Genomic DNA, 10,791 nt, shown 5'->3' on the forward strand with positions numbered 1-10,791 from the left:
TGTGTGTTTTGCACCGCTGGGTCAAGTTCAAAGGAATGTTTGGGTTGCCTTTATGATTATTTCCCCTTTCTGAATCTGAATTAAAGCCAAATTTGCAGCACATGAAGGTGAATTGCAAGTCAACAATTCAAAGTCGAAAGCCAAACCTTTTATGAGGTTTCCTTGTTTTTAACAACCGCTTTTAGGCGCCTCTGTTCTTTACAACATCATACTCTGGTGATGTTTCCATCACTTCTCTCAGCTCGCGTGCCTTTCTCTTTTGCTCAGGACTCTCCTTCCGACTTGCCTTTCCCTTGACCTCCAATCTGTACTTTAGTGGGAGACTAGTCTCGACCCCTGCAGTGGTTGAGGGTAATTTTGTACAGGTAAGACCTGGCAGGGACCCTGCAATACTTCAGTACAGTTGCATTTCAGGGCTCCCACGTGCTGTCAGCCTGTCCCGTGGTTTTCGGGGCAGCCTCCCTCAAGGGACACGCTCACGACGTGCCCGGAGAGCAGATGCTGGACCACCCCGCCCCTGGCCTTTCTGGCGAGGGGGGCTCGGGTTTGCTCAGATAAGAGGGGTACTCGGGAGGTCAGGGGTAGTTTACCATGTTGCACCCGAGTCCCACGCTGGCCCAATGTAAATTTTGTTGTAGGAGGCTTATTCGGATTAGGAGTGACCTCTGGGATCCCAGCTGGAGAAAAACGTGTATTTCCATCTGTTGAAACAGCCGGGCGACTTAACTCGGCTACGCTCTCAGCTGCGCAGAGGAGAGCTTTCCGCCGCTCCAGCGCTCGTCCCGGCCTTGCAGCTCTCCTGAAGGCGGCCCGCTCTCCCTGCCCACGCCGGTGGGCAGCACCTCGCGGCGCTTCCCGGCGGGCAGAGCCCAGGGGGGAGCCGCCCGCCCGCCCCCCCGCCTCGCTGCCCGCCTGCCCCCCCGCCTCGCTGCCCGCCTCCTCCCCGCCTGCCTCCGTGCGGGCCGGGAAAGCGGCGCTCAGCAGCCTGCCAGACCGGGCCTCGGCTGTGCGAGAAGGCAAAGGGCAGGGGGTTGAAAACACCTCCCGAGGTGGGCTGTGAGGAGGGGGCTGCGGGCTGGGTTAGCGGCTCGGGGAGCTCAGGGCATCGCGGATCCTGCCGTGCTCACCCCGTTCCCGACTCCGAAAAAAACCCCCAAACCCAACCCTGTTAACCTTCCCGTTTCGCAACCGTGGGGAACAAAGCTGGGGGAATCTAATCTCCATGCAGACTTTTCAAATTAGCATTTACTGCCGCATAAAAACCGGAGACAACCGCTTCTTTCTCGGGCTCCCTTTTTCTGAAGTATTATCCTTCTAACTGAAGGGCAGGGTGAAGCCCCCCTCGCCCCTATCCTTCCCCGTCCGATTGTCCCGAGTGCTTTCTTAGCTGGGCTGGGCCGGTTATAAATAAACCAGCGGTATTTTTTAACCTTCGGTATAAATCAGCTGTGTCAGGGATTACAGCTAAATCTTTTCGCTGGAAATTCTTTGAGCACAGGAGCTTTGTGTGTGTTATGATAGATCCTTAAATGGATACAGATTTATTGCAGAACACAAGGGTGTTGAAGGAAAAGCTTCCAAATCTCGGTTACAACCTCTGCTACGGGAAAGGCAGGACGGATCCGTGACACCTTCCCCGAGCTTGCGGATGGCATGACAATTCACCCTGCGCCCATTATTAACTTGTTCCAATTAAAGCCTTCAGAAAGGCCGAGTTAATTGAGTATTATATTTTATTAGGAGGGAGGTGTCAAGCTTTACTCATGAGACTTCATCATCGGCCTAATGGGAGCTGCCCCGCAGGCAGATCTGTAACTGAATAAATTACAGCAAGGCAGGGAAATCAGAATGCTACCATTAAAAGCGATGCACTTACTGAAATTCCTCCTCCACTTTCGCAAGAGGCTGTGGAGGTGTGGCTTTAATTAGTTATTTTAATGCAAAGTTAAATTGTTCCCAAAGTATTTTCTGACACAAAGCAGATGCGATGATTAGAAGTTGAGTGAGACTGAAAGGAGTTGGCATCTGTTCCAGGTACATCTATATATTTTAAATTCCCAATAGAAAGTGAAAAATAATTAGAGCAATAAATAATAAACATTAAAAACAACGCGATAAATTATCCCGATCCTTAAAATCCCAACTTGCTGAACGGCGGCTCAGGCCAGCCGGGCACAGCGCAGCTCTCCCGGGACCTTAATTCACGAGGTATGGATTTGTTGACATAAACAGTTAGGAATGGGCTTTCTGACTTGCTACGGCCAAGCGTTCATTACCTAAAGCCACGGGCGCTCGGAGGCTGCATTTCATGTTGTCACGTTGCCTTGTCAAACCCCGGAATTCCTGCATTTTATGGGGAAGGAGGAAAACTCGCTGGCTGCGGCGCGCCTGTGAGCCGGCGTGCCCGAAAGCGCAGGGGTTTGATCTCCGCCGGGAGCCTCGCTGCGAGGCCGGGGGCAGCGGGCACCCAGCTCGGCGGGGCGGCGGCGACCCGGGAGGACCCCGGCCCCTCGGCCGGCCTGAAGGGCCGTACCGTCGGGGATGGAGCCGCTCCCGGCTGGGCACCGGCTCCGGGCAGAGGAGGGGGCTCCGCGCCGCGGGGGCTCCGGGCAGGAGCGGACACCTGCTCCGCGGATCCCAGCCCGGGGGGATCCGGGGGGCGCAGGTAACCTCCAGGCCGGGCAGATCTGGGTGGCAAGCGGAGTGCTGCAACAGCATCCTTCCCCGGCTCCCAGCCCCTGTGCGGTCTTCTTGGAGCGGGCACCCCCACACCGGGGATTTACACGCACTCATACACCATACGGGTACGCGCGTGTGTGTGCACGCACATACATCTCTATAGTGGTGAGCTGTACATTGCTGATTTCCATATAGTGTCTGTGCGTCTCGCCACACAAATGCCATAGGCACCTGGATGCCCGATTTGCGCACACCTGGGGCTTCGCAGGAATTTTTGGGGTGAGTGCTGGACACGCACGGCAGGAGAAGGGGAGCCCACGGAGGGCAGGAGGGGGTGGATGGCAGAGGACGACCCACCCGCCTAGAAAGCGCCCGCGTCCCCGGTCCCCCGTGCCGCCCCCGGGGCTGCGGAAGGACGCTCCAAGCCACGCACTCGCCCTCCGGCTCCGCGCAGCTCCCGCGCAAGTAGCCAGAGAGTCCGCGGAGCAGCTGCGGTGGATTCAGCTCTCATCGACCCCAGGGCTGTTCAGATAGGGAAACTATCATTTTGCTTTCTCCAAAGTATATTTCCCCCCTCTATTTATACCCGGTTTAGTATCCCCGCAGACTAACCTGCATCTCTTCAGTTAAAAAAAAAAAAATCATTAAGCGGGACAAAAAAAATCTCCACAAACAAACAAAAAACAACACTCCACCCAGTGTGACTGTATTTCTCTCGTGCCTACGATCAATAACCACCATGGAGATTTTAAAAAGCCTTTCCCGGGGGTCGTTTCTCGAAGTTAACCTACTTTCGGCAGTGCCCGCATTCTTTGCGTAGGAAGTCTCTCTCGCAAAATAAACCCAAAGGGGTTATTCCGACTTTTTCTCCCTTCCAGAGCAAGGGGGATATTCTTCCAGTGAAAAGCATTAGGGGTCTCAGGGAAACGGCGTAGCTCATCCCCGCACTGGGAGACCCAGGGACGAACCGCTACAGGGTTCAGCCCGCTCCTTTTCGGTGCCGGACAGCACCGCGGAGAGGGGGTGACTTTGGGGTCTCTTTTTGTTGTTGAGCTTTTTTGTTTTGGTTCGGGTTTGACTCCCTTAGTCCCTCGATGTGTGTTTCCCACCGTAATCCATAAGGCATTTGGCGGGTGCTACCAGCAGTTCCCAACTAGTTGCACGAAAGGAATAAAAATCTTTCCATCCATTATATTTCAGTCTTTTAACACCAGAGCAATTCTGTCCCTGCTGTTTTAGTGGAAATACCGGTCTATAAAGCTGCAACTGCAGTATATTTTAAAATGCTACCATTTTTTTTTTAAAGGGGATTGGAATAATTCTGCTTTGCTTGGGAAGGAAAAGTCTCAAGCAATGTATGTACGATTAAAGTTTTATAACACTGTTCAAGGAAATTAAAAACATTCTGTGATAGTCTTACTGTAAAGGCAGGTCTTTTTTGGCAAAATGTTCTGTATATGTATTTCTTAGATTGCTGTGTTTTGAATAAGCAAGAATCTCGTAAAGAAAAAAACATGTTCCTTAAAAGTATGCGCTACCCGTTTTATTAAACTGATTATGCCAGCGTTCAACTCAAAGTTTGTTTTAAGTAGGAATATTTTCCCAGACGTGTAATGGATTGCTTGAAAACAGAATTCTTTGCTTTTTAATGACCTGTAATGTCCAATTCATTTCAACTGCGCTTATCAAGGTGCTGTGTTAAATAACAAACCGGTTCTTGAAAACAAAAAAGTCATAATGAAAAATAAGCAGTCAGAATAATCTCCCATCTCCGAGCCAAAAAAATGCAATAAAATTAATTTAAGACTGTCAAAACATCAAAGCTGAGAAAAGGAGCTGCTAAAATAATGTCTCTTGATAAGGAAATAATAAAAACACACCAAAAAATGTCTACTCAATAAACTCCACTGGATTTGGGGGTCTGTGCTATATTTTATTTGGTGATGAAAGCACTTTGATGTCACTGTATTCCAAACAATTATTATTATAATTTTAAACAACCTGGTGTTTTCCATTACTAACGGCTTACGCTTTGAAGTTACACCTCATAATTTCTTAAATTAAATAAATCATTTTAAGTTTGCACTGGGAGCCTTTTAATAGCAGAGAAAGGAATATCATTATCTTATTGAGAGGCAATTGCAGTGGCTCCAGTTTGGCTGTAGCTGGGGGCAAAGTGGTGCACTATAACAGACATACTTTATTAGCCTCCCATAACTCTTGAAAGAACATTTTTATATTTTCTTTGATTCCCCCCCTCCCCCTCTTGTTTTAAAGCTGTCCCAACCTTTAATTACTGCCTAATATGAAAAGCATTATTTTTTAATGCTGTGTAATTTACCAGAGGCAATAGGCCAAGTTAACAATTGTTTATTAGGGTTGCTGTTTCACACAGGGCAAAGAATGCTGTTCCAAACCCAACTTTTCATGGGTGGTTGCACTAATTAATACAGTGTCTGAGACTCCTAGGGGGTTTTTAATATTAAAGCCTATGGGGCGGAACGGTTTTTAGAAGTCCAGCTCCTGCTGACGTCCTCCTCCCCTCCCCAGTGATTTCTGCTGCTTTCAAGCTGTTTTGATCCGAGGGAAAAGTCGGCAGGCAGGAGGGGAGCGCCCTCGGAGCCTCCCCGGCCCCGCGGTGCCCCGGCGGGGGTGGCACCCCGCGCCCCGCCGAGGCAGCGGCGCCCGCCCCAGCCCGGGGCGCTGCCCCGCGGGGTCCGCGCTGCTCCCCCCCCCCCCCCCGAGGTTTTTCCCCCCTCTCCCCTCGCTTTGATTTCTCCCGTCAAGTCCCCTTCGCTGTAATTTAGGATGAGGCGGGCGGTGCCGGCGCGGTGGCTCCGTGCGTAAGGCGGGATCCCTGAGGTCTGGCACGGCGGAGGCTCGGCGGATCCGGGAGCTGCCTGCATCCCCCCTCTCATGCCCTCTCTTTTCTGGTGTCAAGCAGAAAACTAGGCTGCTTCGGGGTGTGTGTTTGTCTTGGGGGGTGCTTCGCCGCAGCTGCTCCCGAGAACTTAACACGGCTAATTCATTAGATCTCCATGGAGCATCAGCCAGCTCAGCGGCTGAGAAGAGCAGCGCTGCGACCTCTCCCAAGGCGGTGACTTGAATCTCGGAGCATCCCTGTCCCCCAAATCTCCAGAGTGCCCCTGCCCCGGAGCGCCCGGCGGGCGTACCACCTCTCCCGGGCGCAGGGGCAGGAGGATGCTGCGGGCAGGGACACCCTCTCCCCGCGGCGGGCCACTGCCCCCCCAAAGGGAGACACGGGACATCCATCAGCTTGATAAATGGGGGTTACTCACTCCTGTTCTCTCTGCTAGTTTATTTTCTTAAACTACCGGGCAAAAAGTGTAATGACGGAGCAGACAAACACACTAACAAACAGACGACAGCTTTATGGATGGAGCTCAGCTCCGAGAGCTGAGGGGTGTTAAAATCCGAGCTCCGCCGTCTTTGCCCATTCTCGCTCCAGCTCGGGTCACTTTAGCCCCTTCAAAAAAAAAAAAAAAAAAAAAAAAAAAAAAAAAAGACAAGAAAAGAGGGGGGGGAAAAAGCAGCCTTGGCTGAGTTTTAAAGGAGGAGACACTTACGGATTTATTTTATGGGCTGACCAGGACTGTTCTGCCTGCTCCCTTCGCCGTTAGCTCAGCTCCTTTGCAAATCTAATCTGCTCGGCTCCTTTGCTATTTTTCATGTTGGACCCATGCGTTTCTCCTCTAAGCCTTTCTCCTTTTTGATGTAGCGAGTCAATTGAAGAATGTTGGTCTCGGTTATCAATCACCCAGCTGGGGCTTAAAGGGCTCGGGCTAATCAGATTTAATTGCTCATGTAGCGCCACTCCTGCCCTGGGCCACGACCGACTTGCTCAATTAAACCCCAAATACCTGCAATCAATAAATAAGGAATGACAACACGTTTAAGGGATTTATCCAGCAAAGGAATTGAACTGGAAACAGATTACAACAGAAAAAGGCCCTTTTATAATTAAACGTACACCTCTTACAGAGGGAAAAGCTATGTTTAAAAAAAAAAAGTAAGAAGAAAGAAAGGAAAGAAAAGTTTAAAAAGAGAGATCTTGTTCCCTTTGCCTGAGGAAAGGAGGCACTGCCTTCCCAGAGGCCATTCCCGATCACTTATTATCTTATAGCCCGGTAAAATCCGGAGCCATGTGCGGTGCCGGGGCCTCTGCTGCCGGCGGTGCCGACACCGCGTCCCGCTCCGCGGACAAACCGTTTCCCCCCTCTTTTTCCCTGCCTTTCCCTGCAGCATGCGGCCACTGAGTCAGCTTCCCCCTCAAACGCGTGTTTTCTGTTTAAACGCCCTGGCTAACGGAGTGAGGGGTCATCGCTTTTGACGACGTGAAAATGTTAGTCCCGATCTCCTTAAAAAAAAAAAAAAAAAAAAAAAGGGAGGGGGAAGATTTGCTTTTCCAGCCTCTTGTTTGGAACATAGTAGTAATTGACCGAGATCAAATAACGCTGAACGTGCATAAATAATCGCTTTTGGCATATTTGCCATTCCATTATTATTATTATTATTATTATTATTATTATTATTATTTTTAAGAACTGCTTTGAAAGTGGCAGATGCAAAAAGGGTTTGCAATTAACACCAAAACATATTACTTCAGACCATCCAGGCATGTTCTTGTCCAGGGTTTCCGTACCGGCAGCTGCTGTCTTTTATTGGGATTAGGTTGTAAAATTGCCCCTTCAGCAGATCTGCTGTCAGTGCTCATGGAAATAGCAACAAGGGAAAAGAAAGCGGAGGGAGGGGAAGCTGGCTGCTAACCTGGAGGAATCTGAGCGAGGCGCTCCTGCTCTGCCGTCATGCTGCACTGAGGCAGATGTGTCAAAGCTTGTGATTTGTAGAGAGTTTTGCTCAAGTCCGCTCGCAGCGCCTGAATCAGGGGCCCTCGGTGACTCAGAGAGCTCCCTGCACTCTTTGGGGCAAGCAACCCCACCAAGCTGGGCAGGAAACCAGCTGGGACCACAGTTAGGTGGTGTTTCTTATGCCTAGTCCCAGGCTCCCAGGGATGGAGCTGGTACCACTACGCCACCCAACACAGCAGCTCTGGGCAGGATTTGAGCTGGGTGGACAGGTCAGAAGGAATTGTCCATCTGCGGAACTCCACTCCCTCTGCATGACCCATCCACTGAACAGCTCAAGTCTGAGCTTTGCTCCAGTTAAACATGTCTGCTAATTACTCTGCAAGTGGTCATCTTCTGCACTAGGTGTAGGGGGTGATGCTGGCAGGACACCTGGGTCCATGCTGGTTTCCCATGGCTCCCACTGGGATACAGACTAACCCTAATGCAAACCTGCCCGTAACGGTGCCACTCCAGAGCCACTTGTGCACATTTGGTGGCTGATCTGTAAGACAATCTCTGTGGGAAGTGAAGGTAAAAATCTTCATAGAAGTCAAGGTGTTGATTAAAAAAACCCCTCAACTGTCAAGGGAGTATTTCTATAAGGAGTTCTGTTTGTTTGTTCCTTAGCTTGGTTTCCTAAGGAAGCCAGGATTATATGATCAAACTGTTACAGCCTTTTGAACTCCTGGGCCAACTCCAATCAAAATTGACAAGGGCGCAGAGGTCTCAGAAATAATCAGGTTGCTGTGATTTTTGCAAAAATAGACTGCTGGATAGCAGAGAGACAGATCCTGTTAAATCCCCACTAAGGCTGTAACCAGAGCTCAACTCTTAAGAAACACCAGAGAAGCTAAATGAGAACGAGCGCAACATTACAAATATCCCAGCAGCTTCTACCTTGGCTACTGAGACAGCAGCCATGAGACACAATTACCGAAAAGTAGGCTTCATGTGTTTTGCTGCTTGAGGAAATACTTATTGGTTGTATTCATCTTTCTTTGCCGCTTTCTGGACCAAACTGCCCTTTGACTTGGAGAGCAGCAGAACATCAAAGGGCAGATGTAGGCACTGGCAGAGTCTCCTGGGACAGTTCCCATACTGTGGTCAACAGCATCATCCAGGGCAGCAAACTGCACAAATACCTCCCCAGGCTGCCTTGGAGGAAGCCTGAAGCTTGGTAGTGGCCCAGGAGGTCTGGAGATGAGTGGTCCATGAGTTTGTACAAAAGAGGCTTTGCTCTCATCGTTGCTGTGTTATCCCTTTCAGAGTCATGTGGAAAGCCACATTATGTTTTTAACAAATTGATCCAAATCCTGTCAAGTAGCAAGGAGGGGAGAAAAAATGAAAATTCTCCCAGCTACTTTGATGAGCCTCAAAGCAGGCTCTTGACATTTTTTTTTTAAGCAGTAAAATAGATCAAGGAACAAACAGTTTTATTTAGACTGATAGCTTTGCCTGTAAGAAGGCATCTTTGCTTCTTGCACTCTCAGTCTAGCCTGAAAAGCAGTTCTATTAATTCATGTTTGATACAATTAATACTCAGCTGGATGCTACATGGCTCTTGCTTTTGAGGTTAGTATGTGCTGCCACGCTTCTAGGTTTAGGCAGATGATGCCAGTAGGAAGGTGGGTGGTACTGTAGACGAGCAAACAGACCCATTCATGGGAGACACTTGACTTCCTTGTCCAGAGAGAGCACGATTCATAACTCTTCAGCAAAGCGCAGCAGCCAGTCATTCTACACTGCTACAAAAGCAATGAGACCTTCCCTGGCAAGCCAAGTGCAGAATGATACATTTCCTCCTTGCTGATGCCAAGTTAAACTGGGCCAGTTTGGAGTAGCTCAGCTAGCCAGGTTGCCAGCTCATGGCTGTCTCAGAATCTGAGCTGTCATTTATAAAAATAAAAGCACAAATGTTTTTGTTGTCATTGAAAATACTCCCAGCACTGACAGTTCTGAAAATTAATAAAATGTGAACAAGATGCAAAAGATTTTCTGAGCCTGTAGAAAAGCCAGGTCTTACAGTTCCTTGGGGAGAGAGGTCACTTTACTCTATGTCCTTGGATTGTTAACTCTGAAGCCTAAGGAAAGCAGTAAAGCTAGCAAGTATTTCACCACCCCCAGATTGAAGAATCTCATTGAATGGCATCTAACTTTAGCATCAGACACAGCCAAATTGGGGATAAACTAAAGGAAAACTTAGGAAAAATAGAACAAGGGAAAACAAATACAACCGGATTCCTTCCAGAGCACACAGCTGCCTACGCATACTCCAGCTAATCCCTTCTGGCAGATTTCCTTTTTTTTTCCAGATCTGACCATTTCCCTTCTTTTAAGACTTTTTGCTCTTTGCGGTGAGGGGGGAAGGGAAGGAGACGGAATGAAAACAGGGAGGGCCATGAAAGTCTGTTGTATGCAAGACTGGAATAATCTAAAAGCATTACAAATGCAGAGCAATGCATGGGAAGAGATAGACGGAAATGCCACATGGAGCCAGCCAAGGGCTGGCCTCACTACGACATATAGAAATTGGAGTGGGAACCAGTTTGTGGAGGAGCAGCAAAGGCCAAAGATCAAATCACACAGCATGAAGTGGAATCACCAATGAATTTAAAACACAAAAAATCCCCTAAATATCTGTAGTAGTCTATTTATTCAATACCTAATTTCTGTCCTCCAAGCCACACGAACAAAAATCCTGAACATGTTAGAATCAGTATAGGTACGTTCTAACTTGGACTTCACACATGTTCACATGTGATGAAGTAAGGGCCAGTCCTCCCTCTAGTCTTGATCTTAAACAGGAAACTGTGCGAGTATGGTAGCTGCACAGTGCTCCTTTTATGTAGTATGCTCTTTGACTGAAAGATTATGTATGTTGTAGAAGACAAGAAAGTGTCTATAAGGCTATTTTCCAGCAAGCATTTTTCTGTCCAGAACAGCAAGAACATAAAGAAGGGCAGCTATTGGGAAGCACCGTGTGATGCTGTTGCCATAGAGGAAAAAAATGTCGGCTTAGAAATCCCAATCCACTGTCTTTAAGGGGTGTAATTTACTTCTGGGAGCTGGGAGTTAGCTTTCTGATCTCTAGGAGGGCAGGCCTAGGTTCCTGCCTCCTTGCTGCTCCTGGAATAAAGTCAGGAGGAATAAGGCTCTTGTATTCCTCTAACCTCTGGTGATATTACTTATCGATTGTCTGAGAGACCAGATGGTTCTTTCCCATCTTGTGTGGCTGGAATAACAG

The sequence above is a fragment of the Gymnogyps californianus genome, chromosome 14 (assembly GCF_018139145.2).
Source record: "Gymnogyps californianus isolate 813 chromosome 14, ASM1813914v2, whole genome shotgun sequence".
In the NCBI taxonomy this organism is placed as follows: domain Eukaryota; kingdom Metazoa; phylum Chordata; class Aves; order Accipitriformes; family Cathartidae; genus Gymnogyps; species Gymnogyps californianus.